General features: G+C 36.8%; 1 pseudogene; it reads right to left on the bottom strand.

The window, feature by feature from the left end:
• Nucleotides 1–533: 533 nt before the first annotated feature.
• LOC109702340 (small ribosomal subunit protein eS1 pseudogene) overlaps nucleotides 534–24,395 on the bottom strand; it is an 85,627-nt pseudogene continuing 61,765 nt past the window's right edge.

Raw genomic sequence — 24,395 nt, 5'->3', positions numbered from 1 at the left:
CTATGCAATCAGCATAAGCATGATATAAATTTGATGACAGTGATTTAGAAGGTGTTCAGTCAGATACAAAAAATCAGGTTGCTTTTTCAAAACATGGCTTCTATCAAATTTGTATTAACAAGATCAGTTGTTAAAATCCAACCCAATGAGTAAAATACTTCTGAATTAAACTCATAGATAAAGCACTTCTTGGACTCTGTGCCCTTCACATATGTGTTCACAGTTTGGTTTCTACCCAGAAAGGTCTCATCAGCTAGCCACAGAGGTACACACTGGCCTAACATAGAAGCAATGTTGTTACAAGAAAGGAATCTCCAAAGATTAAAATGTGTGTCAAATTAATTCTTATTAATTTGAAATTTTATTTCTCAGACATCAGGAAAAGGGAATATGCTCTCCAGAAATTTCCAAAAAAATACTTTCCTTTTTCACTTATTAACTTAAAATATCTACTTCACAAAGCTTTTCTTTTCTAATTTTCCTACACTATTTGCCAAAGCAATTTTTTTTTTTTTTTTCACAAATAGGATGTTTTATTTGCCACTGTTAAAATTCTGAGTTATGGACAGATTGTTGAACTTTGCTTTATATCCATCAGCAACTTCAGCTTTACCACCTGTCTTATCACCTGTAGATTTTCCAAAACTGCTACTTCACCACAAAGCTCCATGAGTTTTCCCAATTCAAACTTTGGCTCTTCAGTAGTTTTACTTTTCTAGGGAAGATGTCTTGAACTGGATGAATAGACTGGCAAGACTTTTCTGGGTATTTCCCAATGCTATCTGGAATAGTCATGACCGCTGGGGTCATGATTTCCATCATCATAGTCTGGATTTGGCAAACCTGATGGTTCTGAGTGTAAGAGGTCTTGTGTATTTGATTGTTCTGTGTTTTAGTAAAACCAACACAGAAGAGATGAAGCAAACAACCATCAGTAGTCTTACCATCAACATGAGCTTCAGTCACAGTCTGCTATTTTTTGAACAAGGAAAAACACATTTTGTCACAGGCAAGATCCATGCTGTGGAAGTTAGTCAGGCAATTTTTACCCTGATCAGACTCAGTAATTAGCCTGAAATGTCTAAATGCAACTTTATCATTTCTCAGATCAGGAAGGCTCACTTGAAACACACAACTCTTTAGGTCATCAGACAATTTTGGGTCCATGAGTTCTCATGATGAGTGTCTTTCCAATATTCTTTATATTGAATATAGCCAGTGCTTTCACATCATATCAATCTTTCTTATAAATGGGTCAACCAATTTTCTTCTTGGCTCTTTTTGTCACCTTTTGTAAGGTGTTCTAGCCTACCACCATGGTGATGCTCAGAGAGCCAAAGGATGCAACACTATTTTAAAATCAAGCTGATTAATTCTACTATTTTTTTCCTGCTCTTCCTGACATATGTGTTCTGTCTCACTGTAGTTGATTCTTTGTAAACAAAAGCATCCCATATTAATTTGTTCATTTCACTGACAGTGCAATGTGACATCATCCGCCTCCCCTTCCCACATATCCAATCCAGTGGGACTCTGAGGATGCACCAGTCCTTGCTGCTGGACCTGCTGCTATCCAGAGTACATTCCATTTTGCAGAATTTTCTCCTGGGTAATAATTCTTATGCCCTTAAAGTCAAATTCAGTAATTTCAGCAGGAAACTTTTGACTTCTAAGGCTCTTTGGTGGCTATTAACAAGAGGGCATCTTTGCAGCAAGCTTGGATCCAATCCCCTAAATTGGGAGATTATTTCTCCATTGGATCCTTTATGATATATGCAAAAAACACAGGATTCCTGCTCTTCCTATGTCATGTTTAATTGGCAGAGTCCTAGGAGCAAAGACCTAAAACACTCTAGAAGTAGATAGATTTAAACAGCTCGTAGACCTTGCCTCACCATGCCCCCTGTACTAGGGCTGCACCTTCCCTCAGTTATGGCCTTTAAGTTCTTAGAAGACTCCTAACTCTCAGATGCCTGGTTTGGCCCAAGTGGCCCAGGGAATATCTTATGTCATTTTCATCCAGAGTCATACCACCAATATTACAAACAGAGATGATTCTGTTGATCAGCACTATTGAGTGAAATTTTGCCATTAACATCTTTTATGCATCAAAAACACCACTTGATTCTGTGCCTCAGAGGACAATGAAAGAAAACACTTTATTAGCACATTTACTAGGATTTCAACTTAATGAGTCACTTAAGCTGCATAAGTTTGCTTCTCCATCCACTGTAATGCATTTTTGTCCAAATTAAACATGCTATTCTTATTCTGTTGTCCAGAACATGTGGGACCCAGGGTTTTCATTCTAGCAGCATTTCACATGTATTCAAGTTATCTTTTGTGTTGCTCCAGCAAGATGCTAACCCTTAGACAATCAGATTAGAAGTTTACTTTTGCTTATTTTTTTATTTTAAATTTCATTTTATTGTTTTTACATGTGCTTAATTGTGTATACATTATTTGGGCCTCCTCCCTCTGCTTCCCCTCCCACAACCTATTCCACCATCTTGTTCTCCAATTTTGTTGAAGAAAAAACATAAAAGATAATAAGAAAAACATGGTGTTTTTGCTAATCTGAGATAAGGATAGCTATGCAGGGAGATTCTTTGTGTTGTTTCCATCCATATGTGCATTACAACCCCAATTGGTTAATCTCTACCAGACTTCTTCACTACTTTCTAGTCCCCTTCCCATAGTGGCTTCTGCCAGTTTAATATTACTGTATTTGTTTCTATACAGTAAGCACATCTAACACATTCAAGTTTTTGTTTTTCTTCCCTTTTTCTGTCCATCCCATGCACATTCTCTCCTTAGTTTGTGACACATGTCCAATAATATTACTGCATTTGTTTTAGGTCTATAATCCGCATGAGGGAGAACATGTGATTTTTGGCCTTCTGAGCCTGGCTAAGTTTGCTTAAGATGATGTTCTCTAGTTCTAGCCATTTAGCTAAGAATGGCAAAATTTCATTCTTCTTTGTGGCTAAGTAAAATTCCAATGTGTATAAATAACACATTTTCTTAATCCATTCATCAGTAGTGGGGCATCTTAGCTGTTTCCAAAGCTTGGCTATTGTGAATAGCACTGCAATAAACATGGGTGTGCAAGTGCCTCTGGAGTAACCTGCATCACATTCTTTTGGGTATATCCTTAGAAGTGGGATTGTTGGGTCTTATGGATGATCTACTTTTAGTTTTTTAAGGAAAACAAAAAAGCAATGTACATTTGCATCAGCTGTAGGGCAATTATTTTATCCCAATGGACATTTACATGCATACTTTATATCCCCAAATTGTGGATAATTGTGATTTGAAAAATATCATTTATCTAAGATTCAGCCTAACATTCAACCATTTCCAGTGCAGAGATTAAATTATTGGCCAGGACATTTGGCTAAAAATAATTTCAAAATTATTTAATATTCCAATATTATCTCAACATCACAAATAGCACCCTTTATTCCCATAATATCTTCTCAAATATATGTCACTGGAGTGTCTCCTTCTGTTCTACTGCCAGTCATCTCACGGTTTGCTTATCTCTTTCCTTGATATTTTCCTCAAACCTCTGTGACCACCACTGTTAATTTTAGCCTTGGGGTGATCACAGCCTTGTGTAATCACACCTTGATGTGATTTTTGATGAATTGCTTTCAGGTCTATGGTGTGCCACACCTTTCCAGACATCCTGTTTGTCACCAACTGCCAGAACTTCCCTACAAGAAAAGGAAGAGATGGAAGGTCAGAAGAATGGAAGAGATGCATAAACCGATGGAAATGGTAGTGAGAACAGCCTGAAGCAGGTAATGTGGCAGACTGAGAAAAGAAGGGAGCTGGGGGAGGAAGAAAAGAAGGAGGAGCTAGTTGTGAAGGGAGAATGGACATAACCTGAGAGCTAAGACAGCTATGGCCAATAGGCAAATGAAGATGCTTAAGGTGATGGCTGTAGACAAAGACTGTATATAACAAGAAAAAAAAAGATTAGATACAAAAAATGGAGAGGGTTAAAAAAAAAGGAAAGAATGGACTTTATGAACAGCATATGGTTGTCAGTCTCTTCAGCAGGGGACTTGCAAGTGATGCTCAGGTTCTGCAGAACAGAAGCTTCTTCCACCTACAGCAGCCCATGCTCAGGGATCACTGAAGTCACTTGTCCCAGCGAACACATGGCAAGGCTCTTCATGCACTTTCTACCCTGAATAATGCTTTTTAAGAAAATCAAAATTAACTTGTATCAGTTTATTTTTAATGGTAAGTTGATTATTATCATAAAGGTCACTAAGATTCTTTCCCTATTCTGAAATTTCACCATTTTTCCAAGTTATGTCTCATTGTTTTAATGATTCTATTTTATTTCAAGAAAATCTTCTTTAATCACATTTCTAAATATTATTCAGTTTTATTTACTTTGTTTTTCTTCAGTAATACAAATTCAGGCATCAGATCAGACCTCAAAGTACCCACCAGCACCATCTTTCCACAAGCAGCATTCCTAAGATAGAAGACTTTCATCTCCTTTAGTGGAAGAAGAAAGTTACTAGTTTTACAAAACACATTTGTTGGGATAAATATTCTGCAGCACCCTCTTTTGGGCATTATCTCATTTAAAACTCATTGAAGCACTGTGATGACAAGATGGCATGACAACCAAACAGTTGTCCTTTCTTCCCTAATTTCACACAGCTAAGAAATGTGTGAAATTTAATTCCAATCCGGACTTGCTGTTTCCAGAATTGCGTGTCCTTCCACTGTGCCATGGCATTGCCACATCAAATATGAGGTCTCTTCTTATTTTGCACAATGGGTAATATCGATTTCACAAGCTCAGAAAATATTTGTCAAAGAGAACAGTGACTTCCTGCAAAACATGAGTTGTGGCATAAAAAAGGTTTCTTTTGACTTGCGATAATATATACATAGGAAAATTTGATCTATCATGACTAAAGTATTTATATATAAATTATTTAAACTGAAACATCAAAATGAGAAAGCCTGAACAGTTTTGGCTGTAAATATTTAATATTTTAGATATTAGATTTACTCCTACAGATATTTAGGGAGGAAGAGTGAGAGAGATGTCAATTGTTTGTGAAATGTATTTACACAGAAATTTATTTAAAAAGGCTTTTTACTTTGTAGAGTTTCCTTAAATTTTCATAAAATTTTACTAATTTCCAATAATTCCATGTATATGTAAATGTATGGGCTTCTTATAATTGTTCCAAGTTCTCTGCTTTATGAAAATTAGATAATTTGACATTTAGAAAGGTAAAACTATCCTTATTTCACAAAGGATGAGACTAAAATCAACAATGAGCATGCAACAGGTAAAGTTTTACACTCCATGATACTGACAGAAGATAAGCCTCTAGTGGATGAAGGTGATAACTTAGAAATTACAAATATACATCTTACGATTTCTATAGTAACCCTCATATTTGATGCATTTTATACAATAATATAGAACTGTTAAAAATTAAAATGTTCAACCATTCCATACCCACAGTTATAAACTATTTGAAGTTGTTTAAATAAGGGAAATTTACAAGATGAGAAAGGATTGAAGGTTGCATGTCATACATTTTCTGATCTTTGATCTCTGCCTACTCTAATTTTGAATCTTCTATTAGGCCTAGACTGAGCTCGGTGTGGCCATGGGTCTCATGAGCTCTCATGAGGGCACCTGGGTCATCATCATCATCTTTGCTTTGGGTGAAATGGGATCCATTCTGCTTCACAAAGCCTGGGTCATCTACAATTCCAGGTTAGTTGCACACATTGTCTTGGTCTCAACATCCGCTAGTCAGCAGTTTTTCCTGCCACTTAACTGTCGCCTGAAAATGAGGCCAACTCAGAGCCAGGAAGAAGGAATCAGGACATTTCTCCTGAAGTGATTCTGAATTCTAGGGTCAATCTTGTAACTACAACTAGTTAGAGAATTGTATTTCAGATTTGAATGAGAGGAATTTCATGAAAAGTGAGTTTTATTGACTCAGTAAAGGAGGAAGCTCAGCTTGTGAGTTTTTCAGGAATAAATGGATTTAGGATTTCAAATAATATAACCAGAAACTTAATCCCTATTCACTCTGTATTCTGTGTTGGATTCATCCTCAAATATGCTCTATTTTATTCAACCAAGAAAGGTCAATAGTTCCCATAGGCTTATTTTGTCTTCACAGCCACATTTTTCTAATTATTCCATAGACCCCTAGGCATTTTCCTCCTCTGATTAGATGTTGAACATCAGACTAATTACTGAGTCCAGCAGGATGCAGTCATGTGCCAGCACAAACCCAGCAGACTCGTGTCCAAAGCCTGAGCCCCAAGAATAAAGGGGTCTCACCTTATATCCCCTTACAAGCAGGTTACAGAAGCAAAAAGCAAGCTCACCTCACATATGGATGCATGTGACTTCATTGGTTATTTCATTTTCCCAGTGCTATGTGACCTTCATGTTTCAATCTTTGAGTTTTATCTCTGTGCTTTGCCATTCCCTCCCCCTGTCCCATTGTCAGAACACCAGTCTATCTATTTCTTTTCTGGCCTCACCTTTCTTGCTACATCTAGCCTGTATTACACTTTTATAAGGTCTGCACAACTCTTCTCACAGTGTCTGGAAACTAAGGCCAGCCTCTGAACTGAAGATTTTTTTCATCATTGCTTATACTTTATGGTAATACATTAGATAATTTGTTTTGTAAATGTCATAAAGTTGGCAACTTACTGATTATGTCAACACAAGTACACTTTGCATAGTGTTCCATAATTCATAAATTATATAATTATATAATTAATAAATCATATATACATATAATTTTGCATTTCACTAATTATTTACCTTTTCCATCAAAAGATATAGAGTCATGTCTCTTCACAATAGATATACATGTACCCTATTTATAGTAAGAATAGCAAGGCACACTGCCTTAGAAAATAAAAGAACTTTATTGCTCTGCTTTGAATTGCTCAATAGATACACAAAGATAATAAACAAGTAAAATGTTATATACTGCTAGCACAAAATGATTAATATTCTTCTTAATGTTATAGGTAATTGTATACTATATATTTTGAAATTTTTCAAAGAATACAGTACTTTCCCCTTATCTGTGAGGGCTCCATTCAAAGATTCCCAATACATGCCAGAAACTGCAAACCCTCTGGAACTCTCTATATGCTGCTTCTTCCTGTGTACCCTACAGGACTGTCACATAGTACCAGAATTCATCTTTCCACCTACCTTCCATGACTGTGTCTCCTTTCCATTACTATCTTCTCTTTGGGGTTATTTTTAAGTGAAACAAGGCTTATTCAAACTCAAGCACAATGTTCATGACTGTCAATCTTGTGACTGAAATGGATACTAACAGGTAGGTAGTGCAAATACATTGTGAATACATTGGACAAAGGGATGACTTTTGTCCCAAATGGGGCAAGAGGTACTGCCCATTATTTCATCAAGAAGCTTAGAACAGTGCACAATTTAAAAGTCATTAATTGTTCATTTCTAAACTTTCCCATTTCTATTTTTGGATCATGGTCAACCATGGGAAAGTGCAGAACATGCAACAGGGCATAAGAAAGGTCTGCATTATACTGATTGAAAAGGGCCTTGTTATTGAAAAGTGACAGCACAGTGGATTCCCCTGATTGTCACTGCTAGTAGCCATTGCTGTGAAAAGTGCATCAGTCTTGATTCTTGTTCTGCAATGTCAACATAATTAAATGTACTCTTGCAAAATCCAACCACAACCCAGGAAGCCAGAAAAAGGAGGGAAAACAAAGTATGGGAAAAAAGAAAATGGCAAAACTGCAAGATATATTATACATGAGAAAAATCAGGTTCCTGCTTCCTCAGGAATACCCTGTCTGTTTTGATACTCTCCCCATGGGGATAAGGTTCAGCATGTAAAGTATTAAAACCTCAGTACTTCTCTATGTCCTTCTGTTCGAATTACACATCCCATTTAATGGGAAGGAAATATGTGTCCTGTGAGCTTATTCTTATCAGGAATTGCAGAAAGTGTTAGAGGGAACCAAGCCATATTTCCCACAGGTTTCTCAGACTCTACTATGTGTACAGCACAGTATTAGACTCTTGAGGAAAATGAAAACGAGTGAGAAACATTTGTGGCTTTTGACCAGCTTCCAGGACATTAGGGGATTTGATTAAAGTACACCAATGGCACCATGCATGGACAGTTGAAAAGTGGCCACCTGAAAAGAAGTGGGGATGAGCTGCAGGAGAATTTACCATCTATGAGAAAAGCAAGGGAATTCTGAATGGGAAAGAATTTAAGCATGTAGTTCAGGATAAGGAGGGATTTGACAAGTAGGATTTCCAAAGATGAAGTTCTGAAATAAAAACAAGGATGTTACTTTACTGTAGCCACTAGTGTCCAGTTTATGTGTATGATCTGTAACAGATGCAGTGAGAAGAGGGTGAACTTTAAATGGCCTCACTGTTAAAATGTGAAAGCAGAATGCACTTCACAGAACACTTAGTGCAGGATTGCTAACTGAAGGAGTTTCAACAGAAAAGTTCATGGCTAAGGCCTTGCTTATGAGGTTAAAGTGGCTGAAAAAGTGGGACACAGTAGTGATGGGAAGGTGCCAAAGCATAGGAAAGCCAGGTAGAAAGGCATTGAATTAAAGTTGTGAAAGTTTTCAGAATCAAAATGAAGTCACTTTTGCAAAAAGTAATGAAGGAAATCTCAAGCACATGCCTGAAAACAACAATCATCACTAAAGTCTCTGCCAGAACCACAGCCTTGCACAAAGTATATTCTGGGAGGATGTGTACCCAGCCTCTGCTTGTTTTGATCTTGGACTAGCATCACCCTGGTTGATGCTGGTAGCCAAGGATATTGTCTTCAAATTAAATTATCAAATCCTCTCTTATTGTCTTTAGAAGTTTTCTTTTATCCCCTTCTCCCTTAAATGTACTCTTGGTTTCTATGCAATTCTCTTACTTCTCAAAAGTACAATTTTATGTTGCTGCCAGGCTGGGTAAGTGCCGTAAACCAAAAGCAAGACTTGACATCACATAAAATACATAAGAAAAACACACTCGAGGTACTATTTCTAGCAAATCACCTGTATTTCAGCCTGACACTTAGAGATCTAGACTTAGTAATTTATCTGACTAAGGGAAGCAATAGCAACAATGTAGTGAAAAAGACTTTTGAATAAAAAGCAGATAATCAATGTTCAAGTTAAGCATAAGTTCAAGCTAAACTGTGTAGTCTACATTGTCTGCATCCCCCTGTTATAACATTTGAACCTAACCTGCAGCACACAAATGACCCAGTGATTGAAATTTTCTCTTAAGTCAAGAAGGATAAGGTGGATCTTTGCAGAAGTGCCACACATTATTTGGTTAGTCAAACCAAAGAATTATTGTGCACAAGGAACACAATATAAGTCATCACCCAGATTGGAAACAAAATGTAAAATAATGCTGATAAAAATACTCAATTGATAATATTATTTTGAGTGCTAAATATTGATTACACACATGGTGGTATTTATGTAGTGCTGCATTATGGTAAGTACTCAAAAAATTATTTTCACAAAACAAAAAGTTTTAATGAAGCATCAAATTCTTGATATCAGGTTTAAAAAGATGTCAGAAGCTTTTATTGAACATTCTTATATAATAAAATTATGGGGTAAAATGTCACTTCAGATGAAAACTCAGATACTTAATTTTATCATGACTTTTAGATTTAAAAAATTAAATATTTAGTGGTAAAATTGTCTTTGTAATGGATAGGAAAGTGATGGCATAACTTTTTAATATTTCATAATGTTTTCAAGTGTACATGATACAGATTAGTGTAGATAACATCAAGTACAAAGAAATTAAGTCACTAAAATTAGAATCAGCATAGTCTCCATTGCACTTGTCACATAGTTCAAAGAACTTTCAAGACTGCAACTAAACAGAAATATGGAGGAAGGAGACAAGATTGCAGAGTAGTAGAAGCATTCTTCATTTGGCCCCATGAATAAGGTTTTGTAAAACAAAGAGACTACACAGAGAAAAGCCAAAGAGAGGGAAAAAAAGCTGTGAATCACAAAATACTGACAGGTTATCTGAAAAAGTGAGTCAGAAAGACAACATAGTAAATAACTAATAGTTTGTGGCTCAAACCCCAGTTCCTCCTGTGGGGACTGAAAGCTGAATCTTCCACCTCAAAGTAAGTCAGATGGCTGTCATAACAGACTGGGAAACCTAGCTGTGAGACAATATCTATACCACCCTCAAACCCTAGCCCCACTGTGGGGATATGACAGGACAGAAATTTCTCCAATGCAACAGGCCAGCAGAGAAGAAAACACCTCATTCTTCAAACCTCAGAGAGCTCTAGCAAAGTGCCAATTTGAGAGATGGCCTCCTGATCAAGTCTGAACTAATCTAAAGTTGGAGTGTCTAGACAACAAAGAGCAATAACTGTTCAGAGCATCTTGAGACATTTGGCTGCAGTTATAGGGGGCAATCACAGGAGGCTCCTGGTGAAGAGAGGCCTTGGCCTGCAGTGAGCTGAGAAGTTAAAGATTGGGCTAGGGAATTGCAATCCCACCTAACTGCCTGTTGAAAATTTCCAAAGCACAGAACCCAGCCTTCTCTGGTAGAAAGCTCAGATCTCTGAAGCTACTTGCAGGCAGGCAAGCTTTTTTTGTTTTTTATTTAATTAATTAATTTTCTTTGTTATTGTTTATTCATTTATTCATATGTGCAAACATTGTTTGGGTCATCTCTCCCCCCTACTCCCACCCTTCCCTCTCCCCCCATCTTCTTTGCTTCCAGGCAGAACCTGTTCTACCCTCTTCTCCAGTTTTATTGAAGAGAAAAATAAAAGATAATAAGGAAGACACAGCATTTTCACTAGCTTGAGATAAAGACAGCTATACAGAGAGCTTCCTAGCATTGCTTCCAAGCACATGTGTATTACAACTCAAATTGGATAATTTCTACCAGACCTCTTCACTATTTCCCAGTCACCTTCCCATGTTGACCTCTGTCAGTTTAAAGTTACTTTATTCACTCCTCTACAGTGGGCACATCAAACAATTTCAAGTTTTAGGTTTACTTCTCTTTCCCTGTTTCTCTCATATATGTTCTCCCCTTAGCGTGCGACCCATGTCCAATAATATTACTGCATTTGTTTTAGGTCTAAAGTTCACATATGATGGAGGACATATGACAAGCTTTGAGACTGAAAAATTCAGGTGATTTGAAAAATCATAGCCTGGAAGAATATGAATTTCCCAGCCACAGTGTCCACATGGAACTCTGCCACCAGAGGTAGATTTAAAGAAAGAGAGGGTTAGAGAAGGAAACCCAAGGGTCCCTGATAGGAGCCCAGGAAGCAGCACAAACACTCAGAAGTTGGTGGTCCATTCAATTCTCCCCCAGCAGCAACACTGAGTAAGGTCAATTAAAAAAAAAAGTACTGAGCCCCCACTGACTGAGAACTGGAGCTAGAGCAGCTGGTTGGCTACAAACTACAAAAAACAGCTGAGCTACTCTGGGAACTTAAAAGGCTGCAGCGTGGGGAGCTCCAGGTCTCAGAAATACAATATCTATATGGCAGACTGCCACCAGAAGTACACATACAGAGGGAAAGGATTTAAGTAAGGCAATCTGGAAAACAGGAAAAGGCCCAGCAGTCAGTGACCCTTTCCAGCCCAAGTTCCTCCTGTAGTTTCAAGCTATTTATACTCTACTCACTGAATAAGTGGCCCTGCCCACTCAGATCTCTCCAAACTTCAACAGAACATCTCACCCTCCTATCTATGGAGGCCATAAAGTCCCAAAAGAACTCAGAGCACAAAGCTGTTTAAGAGAAGAACCCAGGGTGTCAACCACATTGTTCCAGCTGCCCTTTCCTGAAGTCCCCGTTCAGACCCTAATCTATGGGTGCATTTCTGCCTTCCCAAAGCTGTTCCCGTAACAACTAGGGCAAGAAGGACTACCTTGGATATAATACAGATGTTATCCACTACCCTTCTTTCCAGCAAAAAATATGAGGTTTTGTTTTTTTTAGTTTACCTATATCCAATTTGTTTTTGTTTGGCTGCTTCTCACCTTTTTCTCTGTTCTTTTTTTTTTTCCTTTTCTTTTCTCACTTTGTGTTCTAATTGTTGAGGTCTCTTTTACCTTATTCTCCTTTTTTTCCTTCTTATCCTCAAACCATTGTCTATTTTCATGCTATTAATACATAGAATTCTCTCATACTATCATCTCCTACACCTGACTCCCCTTCTTACTATCATCTAATTCCTCTCACTTCCCCATGCTCAATGCCTTTCCAATTCTTATACCTTTAACCAGAATTGAGCTCAGAGTTTTTTTCACATACAACTCTAGTTAGGTGACAGATAAGGGTTCCAATTGTTTCTTAAACTTTAAGTATTTGATTTGTTGCTGAACTGTTAACCTTGTTACTGTAGTAGATTCTCCACTTACACAAGAAGTAAAGGAGAAAATTAGAGTATAAATTTAAATATGAAAAACCACAGAAATATCTCCCTTTCAAAACCCACCACAACAACTCAGTATCTAAATCTGAAGAAAATGAATTGACTGAAATGTCCAAGAAAGAATTAAGAAGCCTACTGTTAAAAATGATCAGTGTTCTTACTGACATTTCAAATAAATGGATAAATGAAGTAGGAAATCAATCCAAGATCTAGACAAGAAAGTCAGCAACATGGAACAGAAATTCAGCAAGAAAATAGTAATTATGAAAACAAACAAGTAGAAATGATAGAAATGAAAACCATGATAAATCAAATAAAACTCATAGTGTATATATTATCAGCAGACAAGATCAAACAGGAGAAAGAATATCAGAGATGGAGGACAGGATCAGGGAGGTACTTCAAGCTGTCACAAGGTAAAACAAAAGGAAAACACATGAATACAATATACAATAACTCTGGTGTCCAATAAAAAGACCAAACCTAGGAATTCATGGGATGGAAAAAGTAGCTGAAATACAAACTAAAGGCATGGGAAATGTATTCAATAAAATTATACCAGAAAATTTCCCAAATCTATGTAACAATAAGGACACCCAGGTATAGGAAGCATTGGAACTCCAAACAGACATGACCAGAAAAGAACAATCTCATGTCATATCATAAGTAAAATGCCAAAACTTAAAAAAAGTATACTGAAAGCTACAAGAGAAAAACTGCAGCTTACACACTGAAGTGTACACATAGGATTCACCTCAGACCTCTCAGAACAAAAGCTAAAGGCCAGGAATGCTTGGAGTAATATAATTCAAGCTCTGAGAGAGAATAACTGCCAATCAAGAATACCATATCCAGCAAATCTGTCCTTCAATCTCCACAGAGAAATTAATACCTTCCAAGATAAGGATATGCAAATATGGTTCATGTCCATCAAGCTTCCATTACAAAGGATACTCAAGGGAACAATTCACATGGAAGACAACAGACAACAATGACAAACAGAAGATGTCAGGAAAGAATAAAACTCAGAAGCAGAAATGATGAACCCATGAGAGCTAGGAAAGTAACAAGGATGATGAGCTTAGTAAACTAGAAAAACTTGAGAATTATCAGTGCCAAAATAAAGAATAATCAACATTTGTCTCAACCTGGAAAAAAAAGCAACAGAACACAAGAGTCTATAAACAGCTCTCAATCATACCCCTAAATGTAAATGGACTTAACTTTCCAATCAAAATACACATTGTCTTCTTGGATTAAAAAGCAAGATCCAACAATCTGCTATCTACAAGAAACATATCTCATAATCAAATATCAGGATACAGAATCAATATGCAAAAATTAATAACATTTTTATGCACAATGAACAGTCTGATGAAAAAAAGATACCATTCACAATAGCTTCAAACATTTTTAAATACCTAGGAATAAATTTAGGAAAGAGTTTAAAGATCTCTTTCATAATGAATTAAAATTATAAATCACTAAAGGAAGAAATCAATGAACATTAGTAGATGGAAGGGTATTTCATTCCCATGAATGAGCAGAATCAATATTATAAAAATGGCTATACTACTGAAAGTATTGTGTATATTCAATACAATCCCTTTCGAAATTCCAATGACATTCTTCACTGAGATAGAAAAGTCAGTCCTAAAGTACATATGGAAGCACAAAAGACCTTGAAGAGCCAAATAAATCCAGAGCCAAAACAGCAACACTGGAAGTAACACAATACCTGAGCTCAAACTATACTACAGAGCCATAGTAATAAAACCGACATGAAAACATAAAAACCAGTAGAATAGAAGACTCATATACAAACCCACCTAGCTACAGTCATGTGAGTTTTGACAAAGTTGCCCAAAACAATGTGTTGGAGAAAAGACACCTCAAGAAACAGTGTTGGAAAACTGGATATCAACCTGCAGAAGAATGAAACTGGATACTAGCATCTCACCTTTTATAGGATGAGTCCAAAGTGGATCAAATATCTTAATGTAAGATCTGAAACTGTGAAACTCCTCCAGGAAATAAATAAGGAACATAGAGGAACATATAGGTAGAGGAAATAACATTATAAATAGAACTCCAATAGCTCGACAACTAAGATAAAAGATTGACAAATGGAAGTGCATGAAACTAAAAACTTCTGTACAGCTTTTTAGTTCTGTGCAAGGGGACTGAAGAGACAGTCTACAGTATGGGAGAAAATGGACAAGGGATTAAAACCAGAATACATAGGGAGCTCATAAACAACACCACAAAGAATCAACAACCCACTGAATAAACAAGTAAATGAACAGAACAGATCATTCTAAAAAGAAGTAATAATGGCCAATAAATGCATGAAGAAATGCTCAACGTCTTTGGTCATAATGGAAAAGCAAATCAAAACAACTGAGATTTCTTCTTACTCTAGGCAGAAGGGCTGTGATCAATGACATAAACAACAAATGCTAACGAAGGATACAAGGGAAAAGGAACCCTTATGAAGGTTCTGTTGGTGGGAATGTAAATTAGTGCAAACATTTTGGAAAGGAGTATGGAGGTTCCTGGAAAAGCTAAAAAGAGGTCTACCATAAAATCCAGCAATGCTACTCCTAGGTGTATGACCAAAAGAATGTGCTCCAGAACATGAAAGAACCACTTGCACACTCACATTTATTACAGCACTATTCACAAAAGCCAACCTTTGGAAACAGCACTGATGACACACAACCAATGAATGGATTAGGAAATGTGGAATACATACACAATGGAGTATTAGTCAGCCGTAAAGAAAAATGAAATTATATTGTTTGTAGTTAAATGGATGGAACTATACAACATCATCTTAAGCTAAGTAAACTAGGCTCAAAAGCTCATAGGTCATGTGCTTTCCCTCATATGTGGAAGCTAAGCCTAAAAAATAAATACATACCTAAAGACAATTATTATCCTATATTACATATATATATGAGAGAGAAAACATGATTGCATTAGTGGGTCTGTCTGAGGGGACTATGGAAGGCAGGAGAAGGAAAGAGAATTTTAGAGAGTAAAAAATATTGAGACACATAGACTCTGTGCATAGAGATAGTATAATGTAATGCCCTTTAAGTTGTTGGATAATAGGGGAGCAGGGTGATAGAGAAGGCTAAGAAATAGAGAGGTTAATCTAAATAATAGAGTGGGTGATATATATGTGTCTGAAATACTAAGCTAAAATCCCTTGAACAATTAATATATACTTAAAAAATGAAGGACAGAAAAGTAAAACAGGTCCTGTAGGGGGTGGGTACCACTGAATGGAGATGGGCATAAGGAAAGAGTGAAGGAGGGAGAATATGGTGGATATATTTTGTATTCATGTATGAAAATAGACCAATGACAGCTGTTGAAATTTTTCTAAGGGGGCAGAGAGGTTGAGTGAGAATGATGGAGGAGGCAAATCTAATTAAGCTGTATTGTAAGCACATATGTAAATGTCACATCGTACAACAATTATATGCTAATAAAAGTAAAACAAAATAAATAAAAATAGGAAATGTCAGATTTGACCCAGATGGAACAACACATTGATTATAAAGTGAGAAGTCCCATTTCTCCCTGTGGAGAAGAAAGTGTGTGTCCGACACAGAGTTAAGTGTCAAAACTGTCACAGCTCTTACTGTTGATTGAGGAAAAACATTTCTGAACAACTCTGTAGGATTGTGGTAGTATAGAAATACTAACCACAAGCATTGTGAAACCCTTGGGTGTGTGGGTGTGTGTGTGATTTCATGTTTAGGATGAGTGACTGATAATAATGAAAGTGGTTCAGTAGAAGTCTATAAAACAGAAAAAAAAAAAAAGCAGCCAAAGGTTGCCTCTCATGAAAATAAGAAGCAGTGGTTGAAAGTCTGTCAACATTAAGAGTTAACAGAAGACAAAACGGTCATACTTGTCTGAGAAATGAGAACAGAACTGGCAGATGTGTAGAGTGCTTATGAACGCATAACTGAGGCCTCACCTGGTTGAAATCAAGGTGTTTGTGGCTTTAGTATCACTTGGAGCCTCAACTCAGGAAGGATTCTCTTCAAAGAGCCTGTGGGTTATTAGCAGAACTTATTTCCCTGGTGCCTGTAGTGTCAGGTCCTCTTGTCTTACTAGCTATTAACCAGAAACTGCCCTCAGGACCCAGGAACTGTTCTACTCCCTGTCACACTCCATATCACTGACTTCTGAGAGGCTCAATATCCTTAAAGGACTCATCTGATTGTTCCAGACCCAACCATTTAACATCCTTTCACAAACTCAAAATCAACAGAATGATGATCTAATTGAGTGAGTGACAGCCCATCATAGCCACTGTCCTGTTCATCTATGTGGGAAGGGGTAACACTGAAAATGTGCACAATGAGCAGGAATCTTGTGGGAGTCCTAGAGTTCTGCCTGCCACAAGAGGAAAGGAAATAAGGAGAGGCTTCATGGAAATCTAAAATGCTAGGCATGGACAAAGCTTCTTTCCCAGCTGCATGCAAGGTTCAAACACCCACAGAAACCCAAAAGGATAGAGCAAGAAATAGAACATGTATACCTTCTTGCTTAAATCAGTATTTAGAAGCCATTATATAATGTCAAATAAAAAGATGCCTTCTCTCCCTCCTCAAATGAGGATTATTTCTGGTGCTCAGTTCATCAAGAACCTTGTAGATTGCTAGAATACTTTCCGCTGGTGTCCTTCTGGAAAATGCCATCTGCATATTTTACCTTTGGATTTATCAATAATTATTATGTGGGCTCCACTTAATTGAGAGCAGTTTTGAGCAAATGCATTATATCAGACACAAGTTTTGTATTTTCACTAAAAATTATGATAAAACATAATAGAAATTGAAATTAAATCAACTGGTAAGCCTTGCCTGCCCAAGGCTGTTTTGCAATGGTGAGTTGAATGCAATTTTAAATATGATCTCTTAATTCTTCTTTTTTTGTTTTTGAGATAGGGTTTTGCTCTGTAGCTCAGGCCAACCATGAACTTGTAATCCTCTTGCCTCAGCTTCCCAAGTACTGGGATTACTGGTATGCATCCCAACCCTAGCTACTCTCTTCATTTTCTTCTGCAATTTAATAATAATGTAATATCAAACTCTTAATCATGTCTAAAGGTGTTCTCTGTCTCTGAGGAAGGGAGCTTACGAGGCTTCAAGTGTCAGTGGTGGTCATGGGAGGAACTGTGGGCTTCCAGGATGATGGATCTCATTCTGGCTCTTATTTTTTCCTTTGTTAGGGGTGACTGACTTTCCACAAGCTTCTTGGAAAGTGTCAGCCTCCTTTTCCTCACAGACTAATTGAGAATGAAAGCATTCACCCCATGGCCTTTCAGTGAAGATAAAGTCATAATACACAGTAAGCACTCACTAAACACCAACTGCTACTATCATCATTGATATTATTTTAAGAAAAAAATTAAACAGATTAAAGGTAGTTTTAATAAATTACTTGTAACCCTGTTTTCACTCAGAAACATTTCTCTTCTTTCTATTCTATATAACATTATCTGACCTGAATACTTATTCATTGTTAGATTTGTCTCAGAAATTGCCCTTGGCCCTAATCTGTTTCTGCCTATTAGGAAAGGTGCTAGTTATTCCCAAACACAAACAAATTATATATACAAAAACAAATAAAAGACCATTTTTGTAGCATTTACAATTTTAGACAGTCTTTCCCAGGATAGATAAATTGTATTCGATGCTTTTAATTAAAAGTCCTAATGCCTTGCCAACTCGAAATCACAATTTACTTTTCAGTTCTCTTACAATCATTGTTAGATCTCCCTTTTCTTTTTTTCTTTAATAATGTATACAGTCCTGTTTACTGGATAAAATCAGTTGTCAAATTACAGAGGTAGATTCTGCAATTGCATTGTAAGTAACAATAACAGAAAAACCAGATTAGAGCAAATAATCTGCTCTAATCTGTTCATAAATCAGTATTCTTTTTATGTATAGTGCTTGCACATACAATATCCCCCACTTTGTTTTGTTTTGAGTCTCAGCGCTCAGATATGGACCTTGGCTGAGTGTTTAGTGTTTTCCCATTTCTCTCTATTCACTTTGCTCTAGATTTCTTCTCAGGACTCAGCATCCATTTTTCCTCTTAATGACTTTTTATGTCTTTTTATTTTTTTCTTATGTTTTATTATATATTTCTGAATGGTCTATCAAATTCCTTTGGTGGATAAGTCATTTAAACAGTATCATTCATTTATAGAGCCAAGTAAGCAACAACAATAGCAGATCAAGGGCAAAATGAAGCTCTTGTTTATTTTTGCTTATGTTTCACAATACAGATAACAATTTAGATTTTCAAGTGACTGGTGACAAACATGAAGTGAAAGATGCTGCTTGTTTGACTTAGAACCATTGTGGACACAAATGAAAATAAAAATCTAAAATAATGATCAAAAAAGGAACTGTGTTCTAATGTCCCCACAGCTGGAACATTTCAGGAGTGGACCTGGATTCAGGTAGACATATTGCAATACATAAAAAATATTGAGTGTAGTGTCTATGTGGAGTTTTTGTGATATCCTCCCTTTTCAAACTTGATCTTTCCACCTTATTTATCTGTTTTAAATTTCTCTATGATGTATATACTTGTTACATTGGACTATTTGCCATTGTGGAACTTGACATGTATTTTCCCTGCCTTTTTTAAATGTTTCTCTTCTTTCCCTTCCTTAAATTCCTCCCACTGATATGTGCAGCACTGCTTCTCTGCAGTCTTCTCCACACTGTCTTTTTATCACCAATACACTCCCTATGTTGCAAATATTTCTTGTCTTATTTTACAACACTTTTTGCCAAGAAGTATCCTATTTAATCTTGATTTATTGTGTTTTATTTTTATCTGCATATATGCTAAACTGCTTGTGAATATAATTTTTGTTGCTATTTTTACCCACTGATGTGCCTAGCATAAGGCTTTTCAGATAGCAGAAGTGAAGACTTGGGGGGGAACTCTTGTGGTTTTTGTTTGCTTAGGAATCTAGATTTAATATTGATGAATAGGGGACCCTGAATAAAACATGTGAGTGGAATAATTTTGAAATATTTAGTTATATTCTATTGTTGCTAATACTTCACTTAAATCATAAAATTAAAAAGTTGGACTTTGTAGAGAGTGGTTATTTGTATTATTCTTGTAAACTCCTTTCATTTGAAATTGATGAGTATGAAATTAGTGTGATTTCTGGAGGACTTAGATTTGATGCTTTGAAAGGGGTTTATAAAAGTTTTTCTAGCATAAATCAGTTTTGAATTTTGCTTAGCAAAATCCTGAATGCACTGACACATGAGCATAAATTTAATCTCTATCAGCATGATGAAAATTTTTGGTATTACTTGCTTTCATACCCTTTACTGACAGCTAGGCTGGGGTTCAATTCAGACTCCTTTCTGTGCATATTTGAAAACAACCTTCAAACTTGAAAATCCCCTGGAGTTCTTCTAGTCGGTAGGCTTTCTAGGAAACCACTTTTTCATAGGAGCCACCGAGGGGCAAAAAGTGGTGAGCACAGGAGCCCAGTCACACATGCAATCAGAATGGCAGGTGCAATGTCCCATGCCTATGCTCTGGGATCTGTGCTGCATTGTTCCTCAGCGTTCCTGGTTTTAAGCTATGGCCTATCACTGGACTTCTGCAGTATGACTCTGCCACACAGTCCACCACTCATTGGTTTCCAGAACACTCAGACCTGGCAGTAATGACTGACTCTCAAGTTCATGTTGTCTTTGTTTGGTTTCCTTTGCCTGATTCCTCCAATCTGTGGTATCTGTTCCTCCTTTTACCAGTAGGAATCTGCTGTCACTTCCTTGGACTCAGTTTATTTGCTTGGGAGCTCCACAGCACTGCTTTCTTCCCATAATAAGCAGAGTAGTGTATGGGATTAGATCCACAGTACATGGGCTAAGTGTGCCATGAGCAAAGTGCTTGGGACCAGAGTGCTTTGGATTTTGAATTTTTGGCTGTTGGAATATGGAGCATAGACAATGACATATTTTGGGCATGAACACAAGACTAAATATAAAATTGATTTATGTTTATTATACATCTTATCACATAGTCTGATGGTAATGTTTACAAGATTTTTGATTTTATAGAATAATTTAAATCATTTAATAGAACTGCAATAAATATTTTGCATAAATTTTACTGTAATTTAAATATTTAAATTATACATTTTATGCAATAATTTTAATATTTTTAGAATAATGGCATATAATTTTAAGTTGTGGTATCACGTTGACACTTAAAAAGTCATGGACTTAGGAGCATTTAGGATTTAGGATTTCCACATTACAGACACTCAGCATACATGTGAAAACCCTTCCACATATGTTCAACCCTAGTTGGTGAATCTGTACCATTAAACAGATACAGGATTTCATCTTCAGATTCATTTTGGAAGAATAATATCTCCATTATCCCACATAAAAGTTGGTTTCTCTAACTTATTCATATCTATGTATAGATATAAATATATATACATATATATATGTATAGCCATTTATACATTATAGACAAGTTTATCTCCTAAAGTATCTGAGTCTTGGTGAGCACAGGGACAATATCACCTTGCCCCAGGTGAGACTGACTCTCATTTTCTGGGCTAGGCATGGATTGAACTATTGTGCTGACATGCAGAAGACTCCTGGAAAGCAGGAGTGGGGCTGTTGCCCAGCTCACCAGCTTCCTGTGCAGGAACACCTGGGACATGCTTAATCCCCTTTTCCCTGAGAATGATCCTGTTCATCTTTTGATCTGTGCCATTTCCCTTTCTTTGGGGGTTCTTCCCCCTAGCTCCCTCTTCTCTCTACCACCATGGCATCTTAACTAAATCCATGTGATCTTTTTTCTACCTGTCCATCCCTTCACAGGGTTGTAAGATGTGTAATTGATAGGACCATGCTCACATTGGCTTTGAATCTTGATGTTCAACAAGCTGACACTGCTGAGAAAAAGGTTCCTGGATGCAGTGCTGACTGCACTCTGACATTGCTCCCTTTTCCTTGTTCCCTGTGCCCTGCCATGCCACATGGCCTGTGCTCTGGGCTGGCAAAGATCAGCAGCCTAGAACTTCTTATATAGATTTAGCCTAAATTTGCAAATTAAGACCATCAAACTTTCAAAAATTTGCTATACCGTATGGACATGTTCCTGGCTTAGAGAGGTTTTGTCCTCAATGAAGTAATTTGTTATTATTTCTATAGCTAAAATGATAAAGATAATTGTGATTAACCTTTTAATTATGTTTCTTGGAGTTCAGTGTAAATACTAGTCATTGAATAAATGATGCTAAATAAATTAGAAATAATAAATGAATATTAACTGCTCATTTTATTCTAAATAAATCAAAGCAAATCTTTTAGAATAAAAAAGACTTCAATATCAAAGTGCTACAAATAAAAAAATTCCAATTTACAATTAACTGCCTAAATTATCTAATATTTCCTTTCATTTGCCATAAATAATAATACCTAGTTAAAGTTGACCTGTTATTTATCCAGACCTGGCTTTGAAGACGTGCAGATGCTTTAAATCTGTTATTCAAATGACAATTACTCTCATTTACCTAACCACTACTGTGGAATCCTGGGTTATGATGCAGGTTGAGCTCACTGAGAAGAGGACATAAAGAACAGTCTTCAAGTTACCACACCTGTTCTCAAAAACCTTTTATGAAAGGAATCATATTATGAGCATCTCTGCAGTATTTGTGTTAAATTGCTTCATGGAGTAAGTTCTTTAAAGTGATCATGCGACAAAAGATTGTAAGTATAAAGCACTCAGAGGTGGGCAGGTGCCCTTGGTCATAGATATTTCCAGGAAGACTGTGGGACTTAGAGTAGGTTGGTTTTAGCAATTGATTTTAAAAGAACTGCAGACTTACAGAAATGCTGTACCCCACATAAAGTTCTGTGTGCCCTTAACACAGCTTTCCCTCTGTGAGTATTCTTGTAACCATGATACATTTGTCAAGACTAAGAACCACATGTTGATGGACACCAACCCTACTGTCTGCACTAGGGCTTCATGGTTTTCCACAGCAAGGCTCTTTTGGGTTCCAGGATGCCACACTGACACAGTTGTTGTCTCACAGGTCTTTTTCACTTGCATATTTGCTCAGACTTCCCTTCTGTGTTTCCTATATGCTCCATTTTATATATGCTCTTAGAAATTAGAGCACACTTTACATTGAAACCATGCAACAGCAACATTTTTTGTGAAGTTCTGCAGGTCAGTTTTCTCCTCTAATTTTTTCTGCTGCAGCTGCACAGAGGCAAAAATCAAGGAATTGATTTGTCTGAGAACCATTTGGAGGCCTTGGAAAGAGATGCTTTCCCATCCCATTCAGATTGATGCCAGAATCCAGTCATTGAGACATAAAACTGAGGACCGTGTTTTTTTCTGAATGTGGACGGGACCTCCTTTAACTCCCAGTGCGCTTGCTGGCCCCACACTTGGCATCTTAGCATCAAGTGTCCTCACACAGGATCTCTGGTGTTTCTACCGTGTTCTTGCATATCAGTCTGACGAGAGAAAAGGCTTTTCCTTCAAGAGCTTCTGTGACTAGATTTGGTCCCCATGAATAATGCGGGATAATCACCCCATTTAGCTCAACAGCCTCCCAAGCATCAATCTCACATTTGCAAGTCTCTTTTGCTCCTTAATTTAACATATTGAGGTCCAGGATCTGGGAGTGTGCATTTGTGGGGAGGGAGGAGCAATCTGCCTATCACATTGTCTTTCATGAATAGATACTTCTGAAAAATACCAGTCAATTACTGTGTAAAATAACCTTTGATTTGGGTTTGTCTGACATTTTCTCATCACTAAATTAACGTTCAACATTCTATGGCAGACTCCCAGAGATAAATGTAGAATACATTCAGAACATCCCTTCACAGTTCATATCAGTGACACTATCACCTAGACGACAGATAGCTTGAAGGATTTTCTATAAGTACAAGAGCTATTTTTTTACTTTTTAATTCAGAAGTTCCTCCAGGGACATACTTTGAGATTTTAAATATTTTATTTCTGTTCAATGTAGTGACTTTCATTTCCTTCAATTTTTCCACATTTATTTATTGGAATGCTTTCATAAGGGAGACCCATACCTTCTCTCTCATCTATTTACTTATTTGTTCACTTAATGAACTCAGCATGGACATCTTGATGCTTATGCAGCCTGTAGGTTTAATCCATCATTTATTTTGCTGCTCCAATTATCCCAGGTTTGGCCCTGGGAGTACCTCAGGTTGATCCTGATTCTTTACAATGATCCATCGTTTGATAGACACTTCCTTATTTTAATGGCACTACAAGATACCCCCAAGTCTTACAGTTTCCCTGGTGCAGCACTGGATTCAATCACCTCTGTAAAGGATCTTGGTTCCTTACATCAGAGAGTGATATTTGAAAACAAAGATTTGAGTGTGGTGCTAGGTATGCCCAGAGCAACACAATGTTAGAAAAAATTGATTTGTCATTTCCCATTTGTTCCCTCTTTTTCTCATATTCACTGCTCCTTATTCTCTCTTGCTCCTTCCTCTCAGCATTTAAATATAATTAGGTCTTTTCCACCTTCAACATAAGAACAGTATTCCTTTGACACAGTATTCTCGCAGCTTTCATTGACTTTCTACTTTTATGATTCTTTGAAGGGGTCATCTAAACTAGTGGTTCATATCCTGTTTGGTCTTAGAATCCTTTACAGACATTAAAATTGAAAGTTCAGGAACCAACAATATGTCATTTATCTGAGTTATAGCTATTGATACAAACTAAATATTAAAATGCTGAGTTAGTGACATAAAAAAGTAAGACTTTAAAAATAAAATAGAAATCTTCTTCTAAAAGATTTCATT

This window comes from Castor canadensis, chromosome 3, assembly GCF_047511655.1.
Source record: "Castor canadensis chromosome 3, mCasCan1.hap1v2, whole genome shotgun sequence".
In the NCBI taxonomy this organism is placed as follows: Eukaryota; Metazoa; Chordata; class Mammalia; order Rodentia; family Castoridae; genus Castor; species Castor canadensis.
Note: the sequence above shows the minus strand (reverse complement) of the source record. Positions and strands in the feature narration are given on the sequence as shown.